Source organism: Puma concolor, chromosome C2 (genome assembly GCF_028749965.1).
Source record: "Puma concolor isolate L17-30 chromosome C2, mPumCon1.1.hap2, whole genome shotgun sequence".
Classification (NCBI taxonomy): Eukaryota; Metazoa; Chordata; class Mammalia; order Carnivora; family Felidae; genus Puma; species Puma concolor.
In genome coordinates, this window is record NC_141675.1 from 132,771,587 (window position 1) to 132,798,604 (window position 27,018).

Consider the following 27,018-nt stretch of genomic DNA (forward strand, 5'->3'; position numbering starts at 1 on the left):
ATTACTAAGTAGTATTACTCTGTTTTTAGTCAACTCACACCTCTATAATGAGCAAGTTCCTGCTTCACATTTTTCCTCCAGCTAGCTGACCTGGCCAAAACTTAATCTAGCAGATGATTGAGTGTGGCATTAGCCAACACCATATTTCTTCCAGCTTCCTGTCCTGGGCTTCCTTTCCTGGGTTTATTATATTTCAAGTCTGGTTCTCCTCCAGCTGGCTCACTACCCCAAATATTGCTTTAATTGTGATATAGACAGTCCAGAACGTGAGTTAAATTTCAGAAACATCAGAAATCCTTTACTTTACCCTTTCACTGATGGTCTCTGAAAGTTACTTAACAACTTGTATTTGAATCCAATATTTGTACCAGACAAAGGGAAAATTAATGCCTTAATTGATGTTGCTTAACCTTTTAGATCATCATAAAGACATAAAATACTCTGCATTTTGCTATAGATTATTGAAATTTTTGCTAAGCAAACATAAGTTGATGTAACAGGAATTATGTTTAGTGTAGCAGGTAGTCAAAGTAGAAGAAAAACAATAGGGAATGATAAATACATGGGATGATAAAAAAGGGGTCTTGTCTTGATATGTTTCTATTATTACCCAGGGAGCCAGGTCCTTCCTGGCAGCCAAGTGAGTCTGCCTTATTGGATAGTGTCTGGGTTGGTAACCCAATGAGTTGGCAGTAGGTCCTAAGTAGGATAAAGTTAGAGGTTCATTCTCCCATAACTGGCAACACCATAACTTTATTCTCCAAATTGAGTTGCAATTATATTCTATTTGTAAAAGGCTATTTTATGATTTTTCAGCACAATCTATCTCAAATTCTAGAGAAATTACTAGATGCCTCTTCTTAAGAGTAGATCTGTGACATAATTTTCATATTCAGAGGACAGTATGGGATGATGGACATGAAAAGATGATGAAGAGGAATTTAGCCAACACAAGTCAGCTAGCCCTCTGGAAGTTTGCTGAGAGGGTTGCCATATTCTGGTTTGGAGGGCTAGGAGGTATATATTATCAGTTATCTAATCTAAATTCACAGGGGTCTAAGGTATAGACTGGAATGCCAATTTCTGTTTTTTAAAATATAAATACTACTTCTATACAGACAAGATATGATGTTGGCAGGCTATACTGTTCTTTATCTAGCCAATTGGTAGTTCGATTTGTGAGTAGTCAGAATAAGGGATTTATTTTGGACAAGAGAACTTTAAATACTCCGGACAAGGCCTCACTGATGTGACCTTAATGTTCTGTGTGAGGAACAAGACTCTACTAAAGACTGGAGTAATTCCGGGCCAGGCTCAATATTTCTTACCTTACTCTTGTAAAGAAAGTATTCTATTTGGAGTAATTCTTTTGCTGATAACCTTAAAATTATGTTAATAATAATATCTATTTTCAACTCAAATTTGGTCATAGAACGTGTTTCTTGATTAGAATATTGATGAATTCCTTAGTCAACCATTTATAAATTGTTGCTTAGTTTGATCAATTAACATATGACCAACTTTAGTCATTACATGTTGATTAAGTTGAATTAATGCTGAGTAGTGAGATTCATCACTGTCACCCCTATATTTAAGGCTATAATCAAGTGAAAGATTAAAAAAAAATTTTTATATTCATTTTTGAGAGGCAGAGACAGAGGGCAAGCAAGGGAGGGACAGAGAGAGAGGGAGACACAGACTCGGAAGCAGGCTCCAGGCTCTGAGCTGTCAACAGAGAGTCTGACATGGGGCTCGAACCCACAAACTACAAGATCATGACCTGAGCCCAAGTCAGACGCTCAACTGACTGAGCCACACAGGCGCCCCTCAAGTGAAAGATCTTTAACTTTAAAGACTTCATTTAGTGTCTTTGTGATCATGTTTTTGTTTTTTATGTTTTGTTTTTTTTTTTGTTGTTGTTGTTGATTTGCTTTGCTCTTTACCATTAGAGCTGTATAGTCAATAGAAAACTGATCTCTTATGCTTTACATAGTTACTCCTAGCAGTTATATTAGGCAAAGAAGGTTCTAGGTTTTCAGACATTTAGCAAATTTAGAAAAACTCTTTAAGTAGTTATTAAAGGTTTTGTTATATAACCTATTCATTCATTGTTTTCTAGTACTATTATTTAGCTGCCTAAAAAATACTTTTCCATTAGATGTAAAATTCTGTGTCTCCTTCTCTATTTGTCCCTCCCCTGCTCGCTCTCTGTCTCTCTGTCAAAATAAATAAACAATAGAAAAAAAGAGTATAACTTCTGTCCATATTCCAGATTTGGAGTAGATTGCCCAGGTAGATAGTCACTAGAAGCATTGGACATCCATTAGATGTAAAAGCTCCCAAAGAAATGGAACATATCAAATCATGGAGTCACCTGAGAATTAAAGAGGTTTAAACAAAAGTAATTATGAAATTGAGAGATGCAAGATTTCCCATTTAATTTTGTTTCTATATGATTCCTTTCACTTCATTAATGAGTTTTTTTTTTCATATAATGACTTTTAAAAGTTGTCAGAGAGAGGAATGCCTGGATGTCTCAGTCGGTTTAGCATTTGACTTCAGCTCAGGTCATGATCTCACGGTCTGTGAATTTGAGCCTCACATCGGGCTCTGTACTGACAACTCAGAGCCTGGAGCCTGCTTCAGATTCTGTGTCTCCCTCTCTCTCTGCCCCTTCCTCCCTTTCTCTCTCTCTCTCTCTCTCTCTCTCAAAAACTAAACATTAATTCACATTAATTAATTAATTAACATTAATTAATTAATTAATTAATTAAACATTAAAACTTTTTTTAAAAAAGTTGTCATAGAGACAGGCTGAACTTCATTTCCTACTTCTTAATAAACTTGCTTCACCTGAGGGCTGTCATGCTGGGATTTCCTGCTGCTGGTTAAGTTGGGAGGGGTGGTTACTTTTGTCTCTCTGTTGATTTCTCATCTGTGGTTAGTGTCAGTGCGTTTCTGGAGTTGATGAGACTCATGGCAGCACATGACAGCACATTTTTCTCTTTGTACTTTAGGAGTAAACCTCATTTATTCTGCATAGTGTTTATAATTCAATCTCATGACTCCTACCAAGAGGGGCTTCTATCTTCTACCAGAAAAACAGAGACATTTTATTTTATGCATAGCTATCGACTCATTACCACATTTTTGCTTGGTTAATTATAAGAATATAACTGCTGTCCAGGGGTGCCTGAGTGGCTCAGTTGGTTGGGTGTCTGACTTAAGCTCAGGTCATGATATCACAGTTTGTGAGTTTGAGCCCTGCATTGGGCTCTGTGCTGATAGCTCAGAGCCTGGAGCCTGCTTTGGATTCTGTGTCTCCTCTATCTGTCCCTCCTCTGCTCGCTCTCTGCCCCTCTGTCAAATAAACAATAAAAAAGAAAAAAAAGAATATAACTTCTGTCCATATTCCAGATTTGGAGTAGATTGCCCAGGTAGATAGTCACTAGAAGCATTGGACATCAGGCTAGGCAATTTCTTTTATGAAACTGATAAACATTTCTTTAGTAGGAACTTTCCACTCTATAACTGGTCCTTTGGTTTTCATCCCATTAGGAAATTTTTTTGCCACATCTCATAGATTTCATGAAATTATTACACAATATACTGAAGAAATGAAATGTGAAAATGTTGGCAGTCATACATTAAAAACAGCATGCAACTCTCCATATTTTATTCTCTTCTGTAAGTTTTAGCATGGAGCATTTTCACCATGAGTACTTTGCAGTCACCGACTAGTAAACACAGTGGCTCATTCAGTATCCATTTCTATCTTGTTCCTTGCTACTAGAAAAAATTTGTGGAGGATGCCAATGTTTCCAGCCTCACATCATAAAATATTATTGATCTATACCACACATGGCATTCCTATCTCTCTTTTCCACAAGCTGGCCCTATTGTATCTAGGCCGACCATGTGACCAAATTTCTGCAAATAAGGTATAAGGAAAATCTATTGATGGATTTGGGGATAAATTTTGTTGAAAGTGTGAGGCGTATCTGATATTATCTTCTTTTCCCCTTTTATTGCCTAGAATGGAAGCATGACTGTTGGAACTGCAGTAGCCTTTTTTTTTCTTCAGCAGGAGGCTACATGCCTGAAGAAAAGAAATCTCACCATATAAGGATGAAAGAACAAAAAGATGGAAAGAGCCTCTTTTCTTGATGTTGCCCTAGAGTAGCCAGTCTAAATCCAGGATTAACCTACCTACAGACTTGTTACATGAGATAACTGAATCTCTATTTAAGCTACTGTGATTTGGGACAGTTTTTTTTTTTTTTCCTAGTACATTGCATTCCTAATTAATGAACTAAACTAGTCATTTAAGCCTTCAAAATGAATTTTTTATAGGATATTGGTATTATTAGCTTTTACTTTGACTCAGACTATAGATAAGACCTGTTAAACAGTGTTAAACTATTTATCAAGAAACTTAGGTCTTTATACACTCAATTATTTTGTGAAGAAATTTAAATAACAACACCAAGTCTTTTATATTTGCATACCATTTTCAATGCTCTTCATTCTTTTGGGTTTATGAATTTTCATCATAGTATTATTTTTCTTCTGCCTGAAGGACTTCTTTAATATTTCTTATAGTATAGATCTATAGTACAGAAAGACTTTTCAGCATTTTTATATCTGAAAAGTCTTTACTTTGACTTTGATTTTGAACGCAGTTCTCACTGGATATAGATTTCTAGGCTGTTTTACCTTTCAGGACCCTGAAGATATTGGTCCACTGTCTTCTGACATTAATACTGATTCTCTATTAATCAGTCTTCTGATTAATCTGAAGTCCACTAATCTGTCTTCTCCATTAATACTGATTTAAATCTGTTGTCATCTTTAACTTTGTTCCTCTCTATGTAATGTCTTTTTTTTTTTAACTGGCTACTTTTTTTTTTTAATGTTTATTTTTGAGAGTGAGACAGAGCACAAGCGGAGGAGGGACAGTCAGAAAGGGAGACATAGAATTCAAAGCAGGCTCCAGGCTCTGAGCTGTTGGCACAGAGCCTGACATGGGGCTTGAATTCACCAACCATGACCTGAGATCATGACCTGAGCCAAAGTTGGATGCTCAACTGACTGAGCCACCCAGATGCCCCAGAACTGGCTACTTTTAAGACTTTATAGCTCATTTTACAGAGTTTGATTATGCATTACATTGGTATATTTTTCTTTGTGTGTCTTGTTTTTGGAGTGTGCTGAGTTTGCTGGCTGTATAAGTTTATAGTTTTCATCAAATTTGGCCACATAGTTTTTCTGCCCCCTCCCTGCTGTCTACACCTATATTAGCTACTGGAATTTGTCCTAGAACTCATTGATACTGGTGCAACTCTCTGGTTACCTTGTTTTTCTTGGAATCAGTTATCAACTGCTTTTCTCTTCCTCTGTCAAAATGTATGGTTTTAAATTTTTATCTGTGTTTTCTTGTTATTACAGTCAGAGAAAAGCCCTTTTATGCCCTTCAACATCCAAGTGAAAATGACAGTTTATTGGTCTATCTTAATGTTGTTATGTGATATCACTCAAAGAACAATAGGTAAGTATTAGAAGGCGACACCTTTTCTACTTCTGGTAATTTTTCATACTAGGGCAGGGTCATTATCGTTAACATTCCTGTGCCTCTGTGTACTCGTCTTTATTCTCTCAGAGGAGAAGGAATGGCATACTCTGGTAAATTTGAAGGAAGAACCTAGGAAGGCCTTATCAAGACTCTTTTTCTGTTTAGGATCAACTTTCATTCTCCCCCCAAATGCTATATAACTTGCAAGTCCATCTATGTCTGTAAATGAGATGCTAAATCTAATTCTTGGCTTCAGTGTTTTATTCAGCATTCCTGAGTGTAATGACCACTTAATCCTACATCAGCATTTCTTTTATGCACTTAATAAACTAAATTCCTAAGATATAAGTTCAAAATTATGTTAATAGGTATTTGGATTATCTATTACTGCATAATAAATGATCACTATACATAGTGGCTTAGAGCAGCAACAAGTTTTATTAGCTCTCACAGTTCTTTGGGTTGACTGGACTCAATTGTGTGATTCTTCGGCTTCACATGACGGATCTGCAGTATCTGGAGGCTTGACTGGACTGGAATGTCCAAGATGGTGTCCTCATGTGGCTAGCAATTGTTATTGCTATATATTATTGGCCAGTGGTTTAGCTGTGGTAACTGACAAGACCAGCCCAGATTCAAGAAGACAGGAATTCAGATTCATTTCTTGATGCAAAGAGTATCATGTGCATACAGAGTGGGAAAATTTATTGGGGTCATTCTTGGAAATTAGCTTATTTCAAAGGGAAATAAGTTTAATATCGCATGTGGATTATTTGAAGGAAAGTAATTCTCGCGGTGTGAGACATGCAGCCTGAAGTAGTAAACCTCATATCCCCATGTAACACACAACGAGACCAAAGCCCCATTTTTACTGCACACCTGATGGAAGAGAAAATCCTTTGAAAGTGCCTGCCAGAGTCTGTACTTATAAAATATACAAGAAGAACAGGGATTTAGTCATTATTTCAGGATATTTTTGGGAATTCCAGGAAAATGCATGGTACGTTATAGCTATGAATCTGTTTCAGGTTGCATTTGCTACTTTTAGTCCCATTCTTGGACTCTGTACAGCTCTAAATTAAGAACAGCTTAATCTGTCATTGGGATGTAGTGACATGCAGAGGAGAAGTGTCTCCTTTCTTTCCTGGTCAGCTCACATCACTATCATCATCATCATCATCATCATCATCATCATCATCATCATCAAATACCCATGTTGTGAGTGTGGTGAGAAGTATATGCTTATGGTTTGAAGAATCACAAGATCAATGCCTTTTAACTGTTTCCCCTCCAAGTCGTATCGACTCCATGTGTAGGGATAGAATAGAGCCCTAGATTACCTGGATTACAGTGGCTTTTCTAATTATGAAATTTTTATGGAGAAAATGGCATATTCAGGGGTGAGCCAGGATGAGAAGAGAGAGTTTATGGAAACTGTTTAAACATGCAGGAGTGTTTGATTTCAGAAGTGAAAGTCAAGGAAGTACATTTGTAAGTGAATGCATCTAGATGATAGGTGAGGCAGAAATGGGATATAATGGATGCGGGGTGGTGGGATAGGGTAAAAAGGAGTAGACGCAGCTAAAAAAGGTTGTATTCTGTTGTTGATGCAGGTCTCAGAGATAAAGATTATATTTGGGATGGCCCTGCTGTACTGCAACTTAATTTTAGTGTTAAGAATTTTATTTGACACCTTTCACATTATCCAGTAAATAATGACATGTACACTAATTTGATAGACAATGCAGGAAAAGAGTGTTTTAGCATAGTATTTTAACAGGTTCAAAGTTGGGACAAGTGATTTAAAATTTTGTTTTAAAGAATTCTTAACTTTTTAAAAGTTTAGGTCACTGTGCTATAGGAGTTCATTTTTATTCAATTTGGGGTTTATATTTTTATTCACTTTGGAATTGATCTTTACTCAAAATAACTTCATTCATTGGAGAAATGAGATGTAATTGATAATTAAAATTCCAGGAGAGGACTTGATTAGTAAGGGCACACATTCTAGCTCTAAAAACTGCTAGTATTCCCTGGCTGACCCTGTAAATATTAGCATCATTTAGATTTCCTTAGTGGGTAGCCTTTCTCCCCTTGATGTTTTAAAACTCCCTCTCTATATCCTACAAAACAATGTAACTTCTATCTTTCATGCTAATCATTAAAATCAGTTATTGTCCTTTTTTCAGATATAGAAAACATGAGGTGTTTAGCTAAATCTATTCTGTCATACAAGCATACCCTGAACCTCTTCCAGTATAGATTTCTCCTGTGAAATTACTTGAACTTCCTGTTTTTCATCAATAAAGGACACAATGTCTCACTGCATCTGTGAACAATGTAGATAGTTAAGCAAAGGCTAAAGTGGACTTTACTTGGTTGTGTTTTTTGAATCAAAAAATTGTGATCCTCACTGTTTTAGTAAATGTCCTGTGACATTTTACCAGCAGACAAGCATATTATTATCTTATCAAGAGTAATTGTTTCAATCACCTAACCAACCTCACTAGCTTCAAGTTAAAGGAGGTATAAATTATTATCTTATAAAGTTTTAGGGACTGTTTTGTAAAGAAGATGAGAAGTAAGGTTTTTTCTGCCAGGGTTGGTGGGGGTGTAGGGGGAAGTGGCTGTCCTTGCCTATTCAGTCTCCTGGAATCACTGTGATTCTGTTATTTCAAGGCCAGATCTCTGAGTGAAGGGTGTGTGGATATGTGAAACCTTACTATCTAGGATGAAAACTGAATTACTGAATCATTTCACTAATAAGCCAGAAATTAGTTTCCATAAAACCGACATCATCACTTGATAGTTTCAATTAGAAATGGAAAAGCCACATGAATCATTAAATAACAGTATTTTTTGAAATTTCCACCTTCATTTTCACATTGAGAATGGTCACTGGGCTGTAATCTTTCATTACATATTTCAACCTGTGAAGTCTCCTAACTTTGGTAGTTTTTTTTTTTTTTTTTTTTTTTTCCCAGAAGGAAACAGTAGAACTACAGATAGTATCCAATCTTCTAAATATAAGCATCTTGAAAAAACAGCATTACTTAATGATGCATGGAGTACGCCTAATTAAGATAAAACCCCCCATTTTAATTTGTTTTTTTTACAGTGTGTTATCTCAGAGGACGAAGTTTAAGAAAGACACCTCAGGGTACAACATTATAATTTAAAAGGATTTGTTTATCCCAAATTCCAGATATCTCCCCTCACCACCCACCCAGCCTGTTACAGTGAGAATTATGTTTAGAGAAGTGATTTGCTATAAAATAAAGGGAAAACCATGTGATTTAGAATGACATTTGGCTGCTGGTTCTGCTCTCACCTGTCTTTGTAATGGAAATGATTAAAGAGAAAAAATGAGTGCATGGGGACAAGGGATATAGGAGACATCTCTGTACCTTCCACTCAATTTTGGAACCTGAAACTTCTCTAAAAAAATAAAATCTCTCTATAAAAAACAAAAAGATTGGTGGTTGCCAAGGGTTTGCGGGAGGGAAGGGTGAATGGGGGAACACAGAGGATTTTTAGGGCAGTGAAACTATTCTGTATGAAATGATATTTGTAGATACATGTGATATGTTTGTCAAAACCTATGGAATGTATCACACGAAGAGTGAATCCTAATGTAAACTGTGGACTTTGGGTGACAATGTGTCAATGTGTGCTTTTTCCCCTGAGAGACTCTGGATTTTATAACCTTGAAGAGTGGTGATTTTTGTCGTAGCCGGTAGTTAGTTAATTTGCCTGGGTTTAAACTCTAAACTCTGTCTTCCCTGAAATGAACAGCTACTGAAACTGCTTTGTTCTTTTGGCCTTTCCTTGCTGTTGCATTTGATGCAAAACCTTGAAGTTCCTGGTGGAGGAGACCATGGAGGGGACATGACCGCTGGTTGACCTGAGAGCTGGACCCTGGCAATGGGAGGCTCCTTACCCCTCCACTGGCCTTGGAATGTGGGTTTCGCTTACTCTTCTCACACTAGGAGCCCCCTCAAGGACACAGCCTTGAGAGGGTAATGTGTTGAGATCTTCTGGAAGATATAAGTGACTGATTCCCGTTACAGCTTCTACGTAAATTCAAGATCCGGGCGCATGGTGCCAACACCAACTCATCTTGCAGCCACCCAAGAGAGAAGCCTCGTAAGTTCCCTTGCTGTTTTGAAACCTGCCAGTTTCCAATCTGGAGTTGCTGTCACTTTCTTGGGTCTCTCTCTGCCCTCCATCTTGCCGCCAGTTTCAAATTTCACCCAGGGAACTCTCAGAGGTTGCAAACCAGCCCTTCCCCATCTCCCCCCGCAGGGCTATACCCAGGCATCAGCCAAGATTTTCGGTGAAGTCTATGGGCAGTTTTGAGGCCTCCCCTGCTGTGGTCTTCGGCTTTGATTTTTCTGCTTTCAGTGTTCAGCCACTTAGCAGCCAAACTTCATTCTCTGACTTCTCAGTCAGTAGATGTGAGCCTTGGCTTGAGTGTCAGCATCCTTCACCCCCTCCTGCAGCTGTTGCTTGGACATCCTCAGTGAAAAACTAGTAAACAAGGATTTTACCTGGTATAGCTCCTTTCTTTCATAAAAGAGTCAAATGCCCCCCAATTTCTTGCCGCTCTCACTAGCTCTCCAGGGTCTCCTCAGAGCTACTGTTTATACTTTGTGCAGAATTCTGTATAGTTACCTGTAGATGGGTCCAACATAATAATTGACTCCACCAGACTCCATCATGCCCATAGAATAGATTTAATTATGATGGTTCATACTATGCTTCCATCCTTCATCCTTGGGAAGGAAATCTGACACAAAGAGTAAAGTAGCTTAAACTCCCTGAGACTGTAGAATTCATTATTAGATGAGACATAGAATTAATCCAGTAGAAATACTATGCTATCTCTGAGCAGAATATGATTTTATTGTAGACTGGTATATAAATTGAAATGTAATTATTTGATCAGTTTTATTAACATATAAAAATAGTTGAATATTTTATTAAAGGTAAGTAAGAAAGAAACAATAACCAAACTAATAAACATTTACTAGACACATACTCGGTCCTCTAAAAAATCACATTCCATGGGGTGCCTGGGTGGCTCAGTTGGTTGAGCATCCGACTTCAGCTCAGGTCATGATCTCACGGTCCATGGGTTCAAGCCCCACATCAGGCTCTGTGCTCACAGCTCAGAGCCTGGATCCTGCTTTAGATTCTGTGTCTCCCTCTCTCTCTGCCCTTCCCCTGCTCATGCTCTGTCTATATCTGTCTCTCAAAAATGAATAAACATTAAAAATTTTTTTGAAAAAAAAACATTCCACTTCATAAAGAGAATGCAGAATATTCTTAATCTTTCCAGATCCTCTTCATCATTCAGTTAAAAAAAAATTTAACTTGAGATTTTGGAAAGAGGGAAGCACTGCCCTAACCTTCAGCTCTCTCTGAATCTTTCCACAGATACAGGGACAGAAAACCAACCAAAAAGTGGGGCAATCTGAAAACAGCAAAACTGGAGGGGTTTCTCAGAATCTCATGTACTGGTTGGTGGATGGGGACCACTGTAAGGTCTGGACCCCAGGTATTCTTTTTTTTTTTTTTTTTAAGTTTATTTATTTATTTTGAGAGAGAGAGAGAAGAAAAAAAAATACAGGAGTCGGGGAGGGGTAGAGAGAGAGGGAAAGAGAGAAACCCAAGCAGGCTTCACCCTGTCAGCCCAGAGCCTGAGGCAGGGCTCAGTCTCACAAACCATGACATCATGACCTGAGCCGAAATCAAAAATTGGTCGTTTAACCAACTGAATCACCCAGGCACCCCCAAGAATTCTTGATACTAAAAGATGGAAGCTTTTTGCCAAGTCAGTCTTGAACCAGGAGAAAATTCTGGTAATAGAATCCAAACTCAGAACATTGACAACAAGTTCCAAAGGAAAATGTTCATCCAGAACTCAGAAGGTGGGAAAAAAAGGGCCAGATAGTAAATTTCCAAGCTTTATTGTGGGCCATATGTAGTCTCTGTTGGATCATCTACCTCCCTTCCTTTCTTCCTTCCTCTTTTTCTTTTCTATTTTTCTAAACAATATTTTGAAAATGTGAAAAACATTCTTAGCTAGAAAGCAGTACAACAAACAGGCCAGAGGTCCACATTTCATCCATCAGCTGTAGTTCGCCTTCCTTGTCTAGGTAAAATTACGAAAGGAAAGCAAAGGAAACCATTCTCAGAAGGTAGGACTCCATGTTGTTTTCATCACTTTGTGAAAACAACATAAGAGGGAGCTCTAGAGCCATGAACTTGGTTCATCCCTTCTTTCAAAAAGGACCTGAAAGGGTTTTTTACTTAAAATTGAGCAACAGAAAAAGCGAGTTGAGTCTCATACCAATTTAATATTGGAAAAAGGACAGTAAGGAACAGCAGAACATCCCTACAGATTAGGAAAACAGTCCAGAGGCATACCCACAAAGAAATGAAAACTGTAACCTAATACTTCAAAACAAAATACATTAAGAACATAATCGAGTATGTGGATACACAACATAAACTAGAATGACAAAAATGCAGATGTATGCTGTTCTGAAGAACACTGTTAGCAAAATGTTTTTTAAATATATAGGTATAAACAGTTAAATCCTGGTTCCAACTTTCTAATAATGTGGGCATAAGAAAGTAACCCTCCCTCTCTAGTCTCTTAGGTCCTAGGGAGGATCTCTGGTTTTGTAAAAGATAGAATCGAATATTGCCTTAACGGTCTGTTCCTTCTCTTTTTGGGCATTTTTGCCTAAGAGCCAATATTACCTTCTTTGAAACCATCCAATGATTGAAGTGTGTATTTAAATGATAGACATTTATTTTGTGTGGAATTTTACTGAATAGGTCATGATAATAGAAATAATATTTATAATTTCAGAAGTTAGAATAAATAAGCAAATTATGTGGGTGAGGTGTTTTTAATAAACAAATTATATGGGTGAGAGGGATATTATTATTCAGCCCATTGTTGCTTTGATCAAATCTCAGGGGGTGATTAAATCTACTGAAATTTATCAAATTTATCATTTATCTGAAAGATGACCTTTCTTAAACTACCTAGTGCACTTAATCCATTATATGAATGCACACCATTTCAGGAGGAGAGGATTTCCATTTTTCTAATATTACCCTTCTTGCAATCAATGCTATTCTCAAGAGGATTTGTTTTCTCATGGACTAGATGTTCTTTGTAAATTCTCAACATGACCTAATATAAAAATCAATACATCTTTAGGTAAGTTCATTTCTATTATTAGATCTCACTGTAGTTTCACACTAACGTGTTTCGAAATATAAGCAGCGCCCTACCACAGGGCATGGCTTTTTCCTGGTAATGCATTAAATTTCATTATGGTAAAAACCATTATAACAACAATAAAATCCACCACAGGTTTAAAAAAAGTCTCTTGGCTCCAGACGATTGCCAACAATGTTTATGCTTTAATGTGCTCATTACAATACCAGTCTTAATGAAATTGAAAAGTGCTTTGTCCGGTATGTCTCTGTTTGTGATGTCCCCCACCCTTGAAAAAGGAGCGTAGATTTTTCTAGCTTAGCAAGGACTAAAGGAAGCGTTTACTGTGGCACTGAGTGAGGAGCGGGCGACAGCTTCTCTGGACTCCCACAGCCAAAGAGGAGCAAAGCAGTACACACAGCATTGCTTGCATGATAAATTAGCAGGAGCAATTTATTTCTTGGACTAAAGAAATTATGGTTAATTCTGTATTTTGCATATTCATGAAGGAACCTACTCAAATTAAAGAAAAGGTGCCAAGAGAAGTCCTGGGGCACTTGAGGTCTGTTTTATTTTAGTCTGATCCTGATGGAGGAGGTGATTAATTATCCTGCAACTTGGTTTTTCTAGCCATAATAATTAGAACATTCCAGCACAAAGAAAGAATTCAGACATTCTTTGAAGTGGTTGTAGAAGGATTTGCCTTGGACTGTAATTTTTCTAGAATCTAGAGGACACAGAACACATCAGCGGTTGCATTTTCTATTGATCTTACTGTCCCATCCAAGCACAACTGTTCATAATTGTCACATGTATTTGAAGCTGTGTGGCTTTCTATTGATTGCCCAAGTTTTTCATTATCCATTAAAATTTTTTCACTTTCATGTTCTAGACTTGTTAATTATGTACTTGATTGAAATACTCATCTTACGTTTTTCAAGTTTAGCATAGCAAGAAAAGAGATACTTTTGAAGCAAAACCATTATTATACATATTCAGGAGAGGTGTGAGTCAGCAAGTTTGCAGAAATCCTTTGGGCCTGATCACACGCCAGGCAGAGAGGTGCTCTTACGGTGAGTTGGAAAGTGTTGTAGAGGCAGTTATGGGACACAATGGAGAAAATAAATCTTCAAAGCTTCATGAAAAAAATTTAATACTCACTTTGAAGTATTTCCAGAACATTAGACATGCACAAAATAACTGCATATAAAAATAGCCTTTAAAGATAAGTAAGTCATTCTTGGGTTGTCCCCTAATTTGGATAATAAGAGCTCCCATGTCCTTTGATTAGCCCTATTTACAGTTTTATCCACTGTTGAAAATATAGTATATATTTTTTCATTGGTTAGTGTCTTGTTAAAATTTTCTAAAATCATCTCGAATCTTAAAAGTACACATATACAAAATGGGCCTTAACTTTCCATTGCTTGATGCAATGAGTGGCTTTTTAACATTCCATATTCTGTTGCTTCAGGGAAAGGCATTGTGAAAATCATAATCCTGATGTTAATCACTCATGAGAGATAGGAGGGATGCAAAATTTTTCCTTGTTTATCCTTTATTTTTGTTCTATTTTATAAAAACATTAAAATATCCTAATTTAAGCATGGCTGTTCAAAATAAGAAGGGAAATCTCCATGACCATCACAGAAGTGAGTCTCCTCGTGAGGAAATGGAGTGAAAATGGACAGAAGCTCTTTCAATATCTTCAAGACTATTCATTTTAAGGCCTCTTTCTCTGAGGACTAGTAGAGATTTTAGAGACTGTCTCTTCTTATATTCTTTTTCAGCCTTGCATCACAGTGGGCTAACAAATTTTCAGATACAGTATAATTTGTCTTGATCCTTATGAACAAATAAATGACATATAGCAAAGATTATTGAAGTCTATTACAAATCTATAGGGCATAAAAGTTTGAGGACTATAGCACATCCAATGAGAGACCTCGACACTACAGTAACTATCTATTTGAGCTATTGGAACTTTTATTAAGTAGAAAGAATATAGAAGTAGACATCAGGAACTCAATGATTTTTTTTTTAAGTGGGCTTCATGCCCAGCACGGAGCCCAATGAGGGGCCAATGCAGGGACAAACTCACAACCCTGAGAACAAGACCTGAGCTGAGATCAAGAGCCCGATGCTTAACTGACTGAGCCACCCAAGTACCCCCAGGAACTCAATGATTTTAACCCTAATCTGCCAGTTACCAGTGACGTGACCTTGGGAAAGACCCTCAACATTTCTGGGTCTCTATTACATAAAGGGTCAAACAAGATTTCTCAGGTGACTTTACATTAAAACATTCTGTGAGTAGTTTTTATTTGTGATATTGTTAGAAGATTTGCATATTATAATTTATAAGGAAAAATCACCTTCATCTAAGGATGTGTACAAAGAGATGTAGACACAGCCTAAAACAATTCTAGAGAGTCCATGTCTCTTCTGGACTCTATAGATATCTTTAAGAGATTAAGGAGAAGAGACCAAGAAGAAAATTAGTGCTGTTCAGTTACATATATTTCAGTGTCAAAGAATTATTGAATGATTTGAAGAGATTTTCCACCAAGATTCTTGACTGGTCATGGAATGTTATTCAATCCATCATTTTTTCCATAAAAACAATGACTTTTATGCTAATAAAAGTCTTCGTTCAATTACTGGACAAAAATCTTAGTTCCTCCATAACAGGCTTTTCTAATTCTGTTTTGTAATTGCAGTAAGGCATCTCTGAGGATTTATCTGCACGCTGGCAGTATGTGGCCTTTTCTTGAACCCGTCAGAATTGTGACTTTTCTTTGAACTCTTGGCTGCTCGGTGCTACTGACCTTGTTGCTCGTTTATAACTTGGGTGCCATTTATCACTCCCAGACTTACAGATATTGTTGTGGAAAGAGACTGAATGCAATCATTCATGCCATTGCCTCTTTCTAGTGGTGCCTCGCAGCTTCCTTCCTTACAGGATAACTGATAGGGAGAGATTAGTGACAAAGCTGTAATTCTATTGAGGGATTGTGATGTAACTATATCATAAACCATGAAGTGAGACTCAAGAGGTTTGAGATCACGACTGCTGAGATTAAGTTACGGCTGCCACAGTCAATCTCTGTCAATATGTGTTTTGTGATGGTTTGTAATCTGCCTGTAAAATATTAGCTACCTGTAGAAAATACCTTTTTTCCCCTCTAGTGTTGACTTTATTGTAAAGCTTCTGCAATTTAAGGGCTTAAAAGAAATATTGATTTTTATTTTTATAAAATAAAATACAGTCTTTTTAGGGACCATTTAGAAAACTTGCCCTTTGATTTGGTAATTAAAATTGAAGTCTAATCAACATAGCGTTATATTACTTTCAGGTGTACAACATAATGATTTGATATTTGTGATAATACACTTTTTATATCTGTGAAACTTTGTAGATTTCTCACACAACACTTGAACTACTTAGCTTTTAATACTTTGAAGTTTTTATGCATTTGTGAAATTTGCAAAGATAATGTATTGAGGTTGAGATTCACATAATAAATAGAACCATTTTGATGTAAGCAATTTAGTGTCATTTAGCACACTAATAATGTTGTTCAACCCCAGGGTATAACTCAGAACCCACAGGCAGACTCCCCCTAGGCTCCTACCCCTGAGCCCTGTTGTGAAAGATTCAAAGTAGAAATAAGTCAATTGACTTGATATTTTACATACTCAACACTTAGAAGGAATTAAAGCCATTATTTTGCAGTTATCCATATTATTTTAGTTACCTTGTGCCTTCAGCACCACTTTTGTAAGTTATTTTTTGGGAAGGAGGTTGTCCAGGTAACACGAGTTTGTGGAGATACTAGTAGATATTACTTTTTGAGTGTGCAAAGAAACTGGTTAAGCTAGTATATGCAGATTTTGTTTTTCCTGCAAGATTTTTCAAAACCTTTTGGATGTTCATAAACTGCTTCTCTTTAGTTTAGAGCCATAGCATACCGCATTTCCTGAATTATTTGCATAATTTGTCCTGGAGCATTCTGACTGTACTGTTAAGACGCATTCTATGTCAAACAATGATCTTGGCCTAATTATGACATTGTTGGAGGACATTATCAAGAATTTTTTTTTTACTAAAAGGACTTGAAAAATATGAATCAGACTTTTAAAGCTCATACTGACATCATACTCTTGGAGCAAAAGGCTGAGATTCAATATTTTTAGAATTTTGTCTAGTAAGTAAAAATAGCAGTTAACATTTCCAAAACAGTTTTAAATATTATCTACATTTCTATCAATAATCCTGAAAACTAGGTATTATTGCTCTAATCTTATAGATGGATAAATGACTTAACTTTAGTCACATTAAAATATCTTCCTTTGGGATGGGATGATATGCCCAGCATCTCGCACTTCTCAATGGTGGAGTAATGATTTAAGTGCAGATGCCTTAAAGTGCAGATGCCTTGGGACGAGAGTCCCAAGCTCATGCTAACACAGCAATGCTGCAAAGTAAAAGCATGAGCTTGGGACTCTCGTTTCCTGAGCCTTAGTTTCTGTATTTATAAAAATGAACAAACTGGATGATCTCTAAAGTCTGGTCTAGCTTAGTTCTGTTGCTTAAATCCTGTACTATTTCCTAGCCTGTCTATAGCATTTAGCAAAAAAAAAAAAAAAAAAAAAAAGGAAAAGAAAAAGAAATTATATATCCCTGTATCAGGAATCCTAAGAATTCAATAAAAATGTTAAAATACTTTCCCATATAAATGAACAATTATGACAGCTGACCTTTATGCGAACGTCCCAGAACTCAGAATGAGTTATAGGATCAAGGGGGGAACTTTGCTTTGCTTTTATAAATATAGTTAAGACCAATGTAAATACACGACTTGCCTTAAACACTAGGGTTTCTTCATAGGAACATAGAAACATAGATTGAGCTTGCAAAGAGGTTATGTGTGTGTTTGCCTTTCCCTGGCCATCCTTGTTCATCAAATAAAGGAGTCAATTTTGGAGGCTAGGTCTGTATCCAGGTAGGAGGGGAGAGAAGGTCAAAATAGATCCACCACCTTTGAATCAGCTTATTTATCATTTTATTAGAGGAAATGACAGGAGTGAAGAGCTTGGTCCAACCTCAAATGACCAAATGCATTTTACTTTTTTTCTCTCAACTTTAAAATATTTTTGCCTGTTTACATATATATCTTAGAAAAAAATTCTCAAATTTTCCTTCTCTTTAATTATGATAAACCTTCTTAAAATCACAGTATTATATGCATATTTCCACTTATGAAGATTTCATAAGCTTAATTTTCTGTGGTTTCTATTACATACTATTCTGACAATACAAAATATTTTTTGTTTGCTATGCAAAATTTCAAATACATATCATACTAAATATGGTTTTCAAACTACCTATCTCTTGTTCGCTCAACCTTTCCCTTAATATTCTGATATCTTCTCTCAACATTTTTTTTTAGGTTGTTTATTTTGAGATAAAGAGAGTAGGAGAAGGGCAGAGAGAGAGAGAGAGGGAGAGAATGACAATCCCAAGCAGGCTCATCACTGTCAGCACAGAGCCCAATGCGGGGCTTGAACTCACAAACTGTGAGACCACGACCAAGCCAAAATCAAATGTCAGATGTTTAACTGACTGAGCCACCCAGGTCCCCCTCCACCTTGTTTTATGTTACGGATCACTGGTTGAGTGAACCTCTATGTACGATAGGAAGTAAATTTTTATTCTTACTTCATTTGATAAGGAAACCTCCTCTCCATGTACAGATAAGGAAACTGAAAACAAGTGTCTGCATTGAAAAAAGCTATTTGATAATATTTTCAGAAAAAAAAAATAGAAGTTTCCTAAATCCTCTTTCCCCTAATCCTGTCTTAAGCTTTTGATGCTCAGTCATTTTCTTTCGAGTCAATTTTTCCCCCGATTATTAACTAGAGTAAACCAGCTAAATTTTCATTGTCAGTTTCTGTGCATATACTAAAATCAGTCCTTCAAAATCACTTTCATGGACCTCCACATCTTTTACTTTCATGAAACTCCACATCTTTTACAAAATTTTTCATTTCACTTACTAATCAATGTCCACTGTTAGATGTCCAAGACTCCAGATAAGGAACTGATAGACTGGTTGCATTAAGTGGTTGGTGCGATGGGTAAGAATGGAAGTTAGCATCATGTGGGAAGGAAAGTCTTGAGTAGAGCCTTATTTGTTAAGTCTTGATATATTTATTTAGGTTTTTTGGCTTTATGACAGAGAGGAGTTAGAAAATAAATATCCAGATGTTATAACACCTTGTAAACCACAGATCCTTCTGGAAAAATAACTTTTGTGTGTATAATATAGTTTATTCTTCATTATCTGAATATTTCTAACAAAATTGCTTCTCTTTTTGGATATCTCACCACCATCCAGATTAAGCGTTTGATTCCATTTGTGTACCCACCTAGATTTATCCCTCATTAATCCCCAGAGAGAGAGAGAGAGAGAGAGAGAGAGAGAGAGGCATCAGAAGTGAGTCTACAGTTAGGATCATTAATAACTAGCTCTTGAATATATCCTAGGATTCACAGCTTACTGACCATAGAGTATGTCAGATGCTTCATATAAGTAGTCTCGTATATTGACCTTCCTGCCTATGGACAGGCAGCACCTGCAGGGCTGTGAAGCCCCCTTAGGGACACATGGCTGGTTCTGACACAGGGAATGGATCTATGCAAGGACTCATAAAATCTGAATGATTTATCCAAAGTAAACACTAGGATATTGCTCCCTCTGGTCCTTTCTATGTGGTAGAGGCACATAACAAGCTCCCCTCGTTTTTCACTAGAGGATGTTCATGGAAATTGTCATGACTTATTTCATTGTCAAGAAGATTGATTTTTCCCGAAGGAACAATTATAATGGGTGGTAGGTGCATTTCTGACCAGGACCCAAGGTAAAATTAATCACAGCAAAACATATAACTGTAAACATCTATGATAATTTAAACTTTCAAAATCTTGCTCGAATTCATAGAATAGGGACAATATACTGAACATATCAGTTATATAAATAAATCTTTTATTATAGATTTGACTAAAAATGTATAGCTAGTTGTGATAAATACACTTACCAAATGACTGTTTTATTTGCTTTCTTAGAAATTAAAAAGTATTCTTTGATAGGATTTTTTTTCAACTGGCTTTAAAAACTATATAGGGAAATTTGAATCAATGTCTTACTTTTCTTTCCACACTTTTTTTCTGGAGCAAGCAGATGTGTTTTGCAGGAATAATCTACAGTTTCTTTTATTTTGCCAAGCCAGTGTATCATTAAATATTGAGTGAGACTTCCAAGGATGTGAAAATTGAATAACACAGCGGTAAAATTAACCAAAAGCAGTTCGTTGATGGACAGTGAGGGCCTCATACAAGAATATTCAGGGAAAGTGTCTTGAAACAAATTTTTGTGCTTCTTAGTAGTGGCAGTGTCCGCTTTGTTTATGGCATGTTCAGGTCACCAGAGCCCTCTCTGGAAATGGGGTGATTTAAGGAGGCTACCAGGATAATGCCTCTCTGTGGGCTTTGGCATCTCACCTCCTCCCCGCTCCTTGCAGTTGAGTACCTTGGCACCAGCTCATATTTATGCCCTTCCCATCTTAGAGTGGACAACAAAGTGTTCTCTGTGACTGACTCTCATGAGCCAGAGGCATTCTGCTCATCTCTCCTGGCCTTTCACTGCCACACCTCCCCCAAAACATAAGCATGCTTCTCGTCCAGCCCAACGACCTGTCTTGTTTAGTAGAACACCCTCACTCTAAAGTGAGGATTGGTGCACCATAAATGAAGTGGTGAGTATGAGTTAGCGTCAGAGATCATTTTACATATTAAACCACTGAAATGTAAAAAGAATCAAGTGTGAAATTAGTAGCCTGCTATAAAGGCTAGAACACTAGCCTAGAATTCAGAAAAGGTGTTACTTATGGTTCTATCGCTGACTGCTATAAATCTTTGGGAAAATGTTTAAACTCACTGTATATCATTTTCCTTATCTGTAAAGTAGGCCAAATTTAACTTCCATGATTGTATGTTGATAGATTGGATTTGCCTTTGTTCCCTTATGCCATATCTCTGGCCAAACATACAGACTAGATTAAGTATGTGTGAATATTAATTTAAACATCTTTTTCTTAGATACCTTATTAAATTCTGTATGTTTATATAAGTTGTATTAGTTAGGATTCTCCAGTGAAACAAGAATCAACAGAACAAAACTCTCTAGATCGATCAATCTACCTATCCATATATCTATATATATCTACAGAGAAAGAGAGAAACATTTTATTGTAAGAAATTGGCTCATGCAAAAATTGGTGTTGAGAAGTCCCAAGATCTTCAGTCAGAAGGCTGGAGACCCAGGAGAGCCTCTGATGTAGTTCCAGTCCAAGTCTGAAGGCCTGAGAACCAGGAGAAAGGAGGGGTAGACTCAGGACCCAAGAAGAGACAATATTTCAGTTAATTTGAAGGCAGGAAAAGACCAATGATCCACTAATCAGGCAGGAGGAGTTGCCTCTTTCTAATGGGAGGGTCAGCCTTTTTGTTCTATTCAGGCCTTCAACAGACTGGAGGAGGCCCACTGGGGAGGGTAATCTGCTCTACTCAGCCTAGAGATTCAAATGTTAGTCTCCAAATCCCAAAACACTCCCACAGACATACCCAGAATAATGTTTGACCAAATATCTGGGCATTGTGTTGCCCAGTCAAGCTGACACATAAAATTAACCATCACCTTGATCAAAAAAGATATGTGCACTATGCATGTGTTCCTAATATTTGAAATTTGATGTCAATATCTATTTTTCTAAGGGGCTTTAAAGACGTTTGAGAAACTAAGAACATCAGAATCATATTGTCTCCCCAAAAGCCCATCCAAGTCCAGAGCATCTGACTTTGATAAGATCATGTATGTGGAGAGGATGGCATATCCTTTCTTTGATATTTATCACAAAGAGTAGACATTAGAAGCTTATTAGAAGTAGATACAATTTCAGGGGCGCCTGGGTGGCGCAGTCGGTTAAGCGTCCGACTTCAACCAGGTCACGATCTCGCGGTCCGTGAGTTCGAGCCCCGCGTCAGGCTCTGGGCTGATGGCTCAGAACCTGGAGCCTGTTTCCGATTCTGTGTCTCCCTCTCTCTCTGCCCCTCCCCGTTCATGCTCTGTCTCTCTCTGTCCCAAAAATAAACGTTGAAAAAAAAATTTTTTTTAAAAAAAGAAGTAGATACAATTTCTTTTTTATACAGATCTCCCATCTATGATGTCATTTAAGCTTTCTTGAAATTCTTGACTTTAATGTTTGTCCCCTTTCAGGCTGATGAAGCCCACTGAGTAAGTGTGCTTTCATTTTCCACAAGTGGCCTCCTTTAAGTCTCCAGAACATGGTTCCATTTTGGTACCATGGACTTGAAAACAAACATGTCCTTCATGGTTTCATATGTTTCAAATACATTCTTTTCAGGGTCTTTACCAAAATCTTAAAGTGCTTTTATTCTGTTTTCACCTAGAAATTTGTATGTCACATGGCTTATCTTAATTGTCCTTAAGTTACAATAACCACAAGTGCTACGGTACGTGAGTAGGTGGGAATTGGGAAACAAGGATGCTGGGTAACTAACCAGAAGAGAAAAATGGTGATGTCAGGGCAGAACCTTGAGTTTGTGGTTAGTGCTCTGAGGCTTGAACTTTTGCACAAATTCTTGCCCAGTCTTCCCTACCTCATGAACATGGCCTTATTTTCTAAGAGTTGGCATCCATATTCATGTACCTTGTGATGCCTTCCTTGAGCTTACCTAGCACAATTTGGTTTTCTTTTCCATTTTTCCATACCATAAATGCATATTTACTGTGAAGCAAAAGACAGTTCAATTGCAATTAGTTATGATTTGAGTCTTGTTCTACTCAGTGAAGTCACTAGAGCATTTTTAGGATAAGGCTAAGGGGGAGAGATTTAGCTATTATATGGAAATACATTTTGGAATGCTTTGATCTAACAAGTGAGAAATTATAGACACTTGAGACATTTATTTTTAAAAGTTAGAGAAAATTCATGTAAAAATAATAAAATATGCAAACAAAAGGAAAAGGGGGAGGAATAATTAAGTAAATTAAATAAAATTACCTAATATTATTTTGACAATAAGAGGTAAATTGTAAAAAAACATGTTGAGATCATACCTAAAATAGTAACTTAGTAAAAGTGGGAGATATTTTCTAAGACAAGGGAGTGAATAGCTACAGAATTGTCAGATAATCATATTAATAAAAAGCAATGAGTCATATGAACCCACTGGGAAAATACTTTAATTCATTGCTAATTGGACATCATTATGAGATGGTCAATGTACATTTGCATATTTGAAATGTCTGAATTTATGTATGTATGTATGTATGTATGTATGTATGTATGTATTTATTTATAAATAGGCTTCAGACCCAGTGCAGAGCCCAACATGGGGCTTAAACTCACGACCCTGAGATCAAGACCAGAGCTGAGATCAGGAATTGGATGCTTGACTGACTGAGCCACTCAGGAACTTCTGAAATCTTGTTTCTAGGAAAGAAACTTGATAAAAGTTTCTCAAAATTGGATACCAACCCTAAATATTTTTATTGCATTACCAATAACAAGTTGTGAAGATAAAAGTTTTCTCAATGATCAATACTGAAATAAAATTTTAATAATAATTTCAATTATACTAGAGAAAAGACTGGTCTCGATACTAGAATTAGCTGATCTCATAGTTTGTGTTCAGCTTTTTAAAATTTTGCAGTTTGAGGCACCTGGGTGGCTCAGACAGTTGAGCGTCCAACTTCGGCTCAGGTCAGGATCTCGCAGTTCATGAGTTCGAGCCCCACGTTGGGCTCTGTGCTGACAGATCAGAGCCTGGAACATGTTTCAGATTCTGTGTCTCCCTCTCTCTGCCCCTTCCGTGCTCATACTCTGTCTCTCTCTGTCTCTCGTAAATGAATAAATGTTAAAAAATTTTTTAAAAATCTAAAAAAAAATTTGCAGTTTTATTTATTTTCTCATTCTAAATGTTTACATACATGCCTAATTTTATATTTGTAAGTTTATATTCTCTTTTATAAAAAATATCCCTCAAATAGAATAAGTTTCAGCCCTATAAAACATGGATCATCCTGTGTAGCACACTTTTCATACTCTAGTAACATTTATTTTATTTTAATTATTTTTGCTGTTTGTTACTCCTTTATGTAAGAAAACAAGATTTTTGCTCTTTAAAACTTGATACACAATGGTAAATGTTGCTTGATACAGAATATTATAGGATGTGTGAGTGTCCAACAGAGCTTGGGGATGGTCTAGAGAGATACTCTCAAAGTCCTCCACTTTCACTAGGAGAATGATTGAGCTATTTAGAGGAAAGTTTTATATGACAACAGTTAATCATTTTGAAAAATTTAGAAAATATTGATTTGAGTAGTTCAGATAATTGAATCCTCCAATCAAAGCATAACTTTTTTTGGCTTAGAGAAGATCTTTCTTTCTTTCTTTCTTTCTTTCTTTCTTTCTTTCTTTCTTTCTTTCTTTCTTTTTCTTTCCTTCCTTCCTTCCTTCCTTCCTTCCTTCCTTCCTTCTTTCTTTCTTTCTTTCCTTCTTTCTTTCTTTCCTTCTTTCTTTCTTTCTTTGACAGTGTGAGTGGGGCAGGGGCAGAGAAAGGAGACACAGAATCTGAAGCAGGCTCCAGGCTCTGGGCTGTCTGTACAGAGCCTGCTGCAGGGCTCAAACTCACGAACCATGAAATCATGACCTGAGCCATGCTGGACGCCCAACCAGCTGAGCCACCCAGGTGCCCTGAAGAAGACATTTTGAAATAAGGTTTTTTATTTCATCCTTTCTCAGTTGTGATAAAAAACATAAATTATTTCTCAAAAATAATGACTATTTTCAATGTAAAGACAAACTTCTATCAGAAAAATCCCTAACCCTCAACTTTATTTTGCCTTTGAATGCAAATTCCAAATAAATTCTTGTAAGATCTTCCTTTAACTTAAGCACATGTTTAGATTGTGAGTACTATTAGTATTATAATTGATTTTATAACTTTTGAATATATCTGGAACACATGATTGGGGTGAATCAGTACTTTTAGTTATGAAAAGTTAAAAAAACATGAACTAAAGAGAACTCTGAATTTTGCTTCAATGAAGGTGAGATATTTTCAAAGAGGAGAAAATCCAACTGCAAATAAGTTTAGTTTATTCCATATGCACAACAGGTAAGTTTTAGGAAAGGAATGATTAAACTCAAACTAAACATATTTGAACTTCATTCTTTTGAAAAAAATAATGATATTTTGTATTGCAATAACTACTGAAGTATGAATTTATCTTGTAGATGTACAATAAAACTAAATACAGAAATCTTACTGTTTAAGATTAGACCAAAATCCTTTAAAGTTTATTTTATCCTACAAAGTAATGTCTTTCCCTTTATTTCTTAAAATATTGTTAGTTAGAGTAAACAATTAAAAGGATGCTCAGTGATAGGTATTTCCTAGTTTGTTTCTTTTCAAAAAAATTATTGAAATAAACTAAAAAAAATATGGGTTTCAGGCAATATCTATTTCTTGAAATCTTTAGAATTAGTTCTCACTTATCTGTTAAGACTTAGATATGCTTCTGTCCTTTTAAATGATACTTCTAATTTCCTAACAGTCCAGTAGAGGATGTGATGACTTTTAAATTCCTCCAAAGGAAAACGTACTAGAGAAGAAAAAAATATGCTGCTTGGTTGCTTGGGTTTCAAGACTGGAGAATAGTGGAAATCTAACATAGTTTCTCGATGACCTACTATAGAGATATTCGCACTTATGCTCTTCAGGTAGATGTTAAAAAAATAAATAAACAGAGATGGGCTACAAGAACATGATGACGAAAGATGCTCTCTCTTTTCCGCATCTACTACAAGAATAAAGACGATTCTCAGCAATCAGACTGTCGACATTCCAGAAAATGTCCACATCATTCTGAAGGGATGCACTGTTATTGTGAAGTGCCCCAGAGGAACCCTGGGAAGGGACTTCAATCACATCAATGTAGAACTCAGTCTTCCTGGAAAGAAAAAGAAGAGGCTCCAAGTTGACAAATGGTGGGGAAATAGAAAAGAACCGGCTACCGTGTGCACTATCTGTAGTCATATACAGATCATGGTCAAGGGTGTTACATGGGGCTTCTGTTGCAAGATGAAGTCTGTGTATGCTCACTTCCCCATCAACGTTGTTATCCAGAGGAATGGTTCTCTTGTTGAAATCCGAAATTTCTTGGGTGAAAAATACATATGCAGGGTTCAGATGAGGCCAAGTGTTGCTTGTTTTGTATATCAAGCCCCGAAAGAGGGGTTAATTCTTAAAGGAAATGACATTGAACTTGTATCACATTCAGCTGCTTTGATTCAGCAAGACACAACAGTTAAAATCAAGGATATCAGAAAGCTTTTGGATAGTATCTGTGTTTCTGAAAAAGGAACAGTTCACAGGTTGATGAATAAGATCTAAGTTGTCCAGCTACAGAAACAGCAAGGTGACAGATGATATTTCAGACTTATTTGTAATATTTTAAAGATGCAAGAAAGGCTGTATTAATTTGGGGAAAAAGTAAAATAAACAAAGAAACATTCTCTCTCTTCTGGCCCCTAAAGCATTGTTTCATCAAAGTCTCACCCACTGAATCAGTATTTATTGAAAACTCAACACTACGAGTGTTAGACACCATTGTATATTACAGTGACGATGTGAAGAAACATAAAAACACATCTTACCCTTGATTAACTCTTGGTCTAATTTGTGGTAAAATATGATTAATGTTAATATTATAACCAAGAATGGAGAGCTCTAGGAGAAAAGAGGAAAGAGGAGGGCAAGAACTAACTTGGCTACAATGAATCAGGAAAGTGATCATCAAGCAGACTGAGCACATGTTCACATTAGAGGCATACAATTTTAGAACCAATAGGGAATTTAGAGATTATCAATCTGTAGATTAGGTACAAATTTAAAAGTTTCAAGTGTTCAGTACAAAGTGAAATTTAATATTGATTTATTCGACAAGTGAATATTGAGTACCAACTGGTCAGTAGAAGAGTAAGTTCTGATGATCTAATGTATCATATGGTGACTATATTGTATAAAGGAAATTTGCTAAGAGACTGGAACAGAAAT

The 27,018-nt window shown here is 36.5% G+C and overlaps 1 pseudogene; it reads left to right on the forward strand.

Moving 5' to 3' along the window:
• Positions 1-26,355, forward strand: part of LOC112849807 (large ribosomal subunit protein uL6 pseudogene) — a 55,640-nt pseudogene extending 29,285 nt beyond the window's left edge.
• Positions 26,356-27,018: the final 663 nt, after the last annotated feature.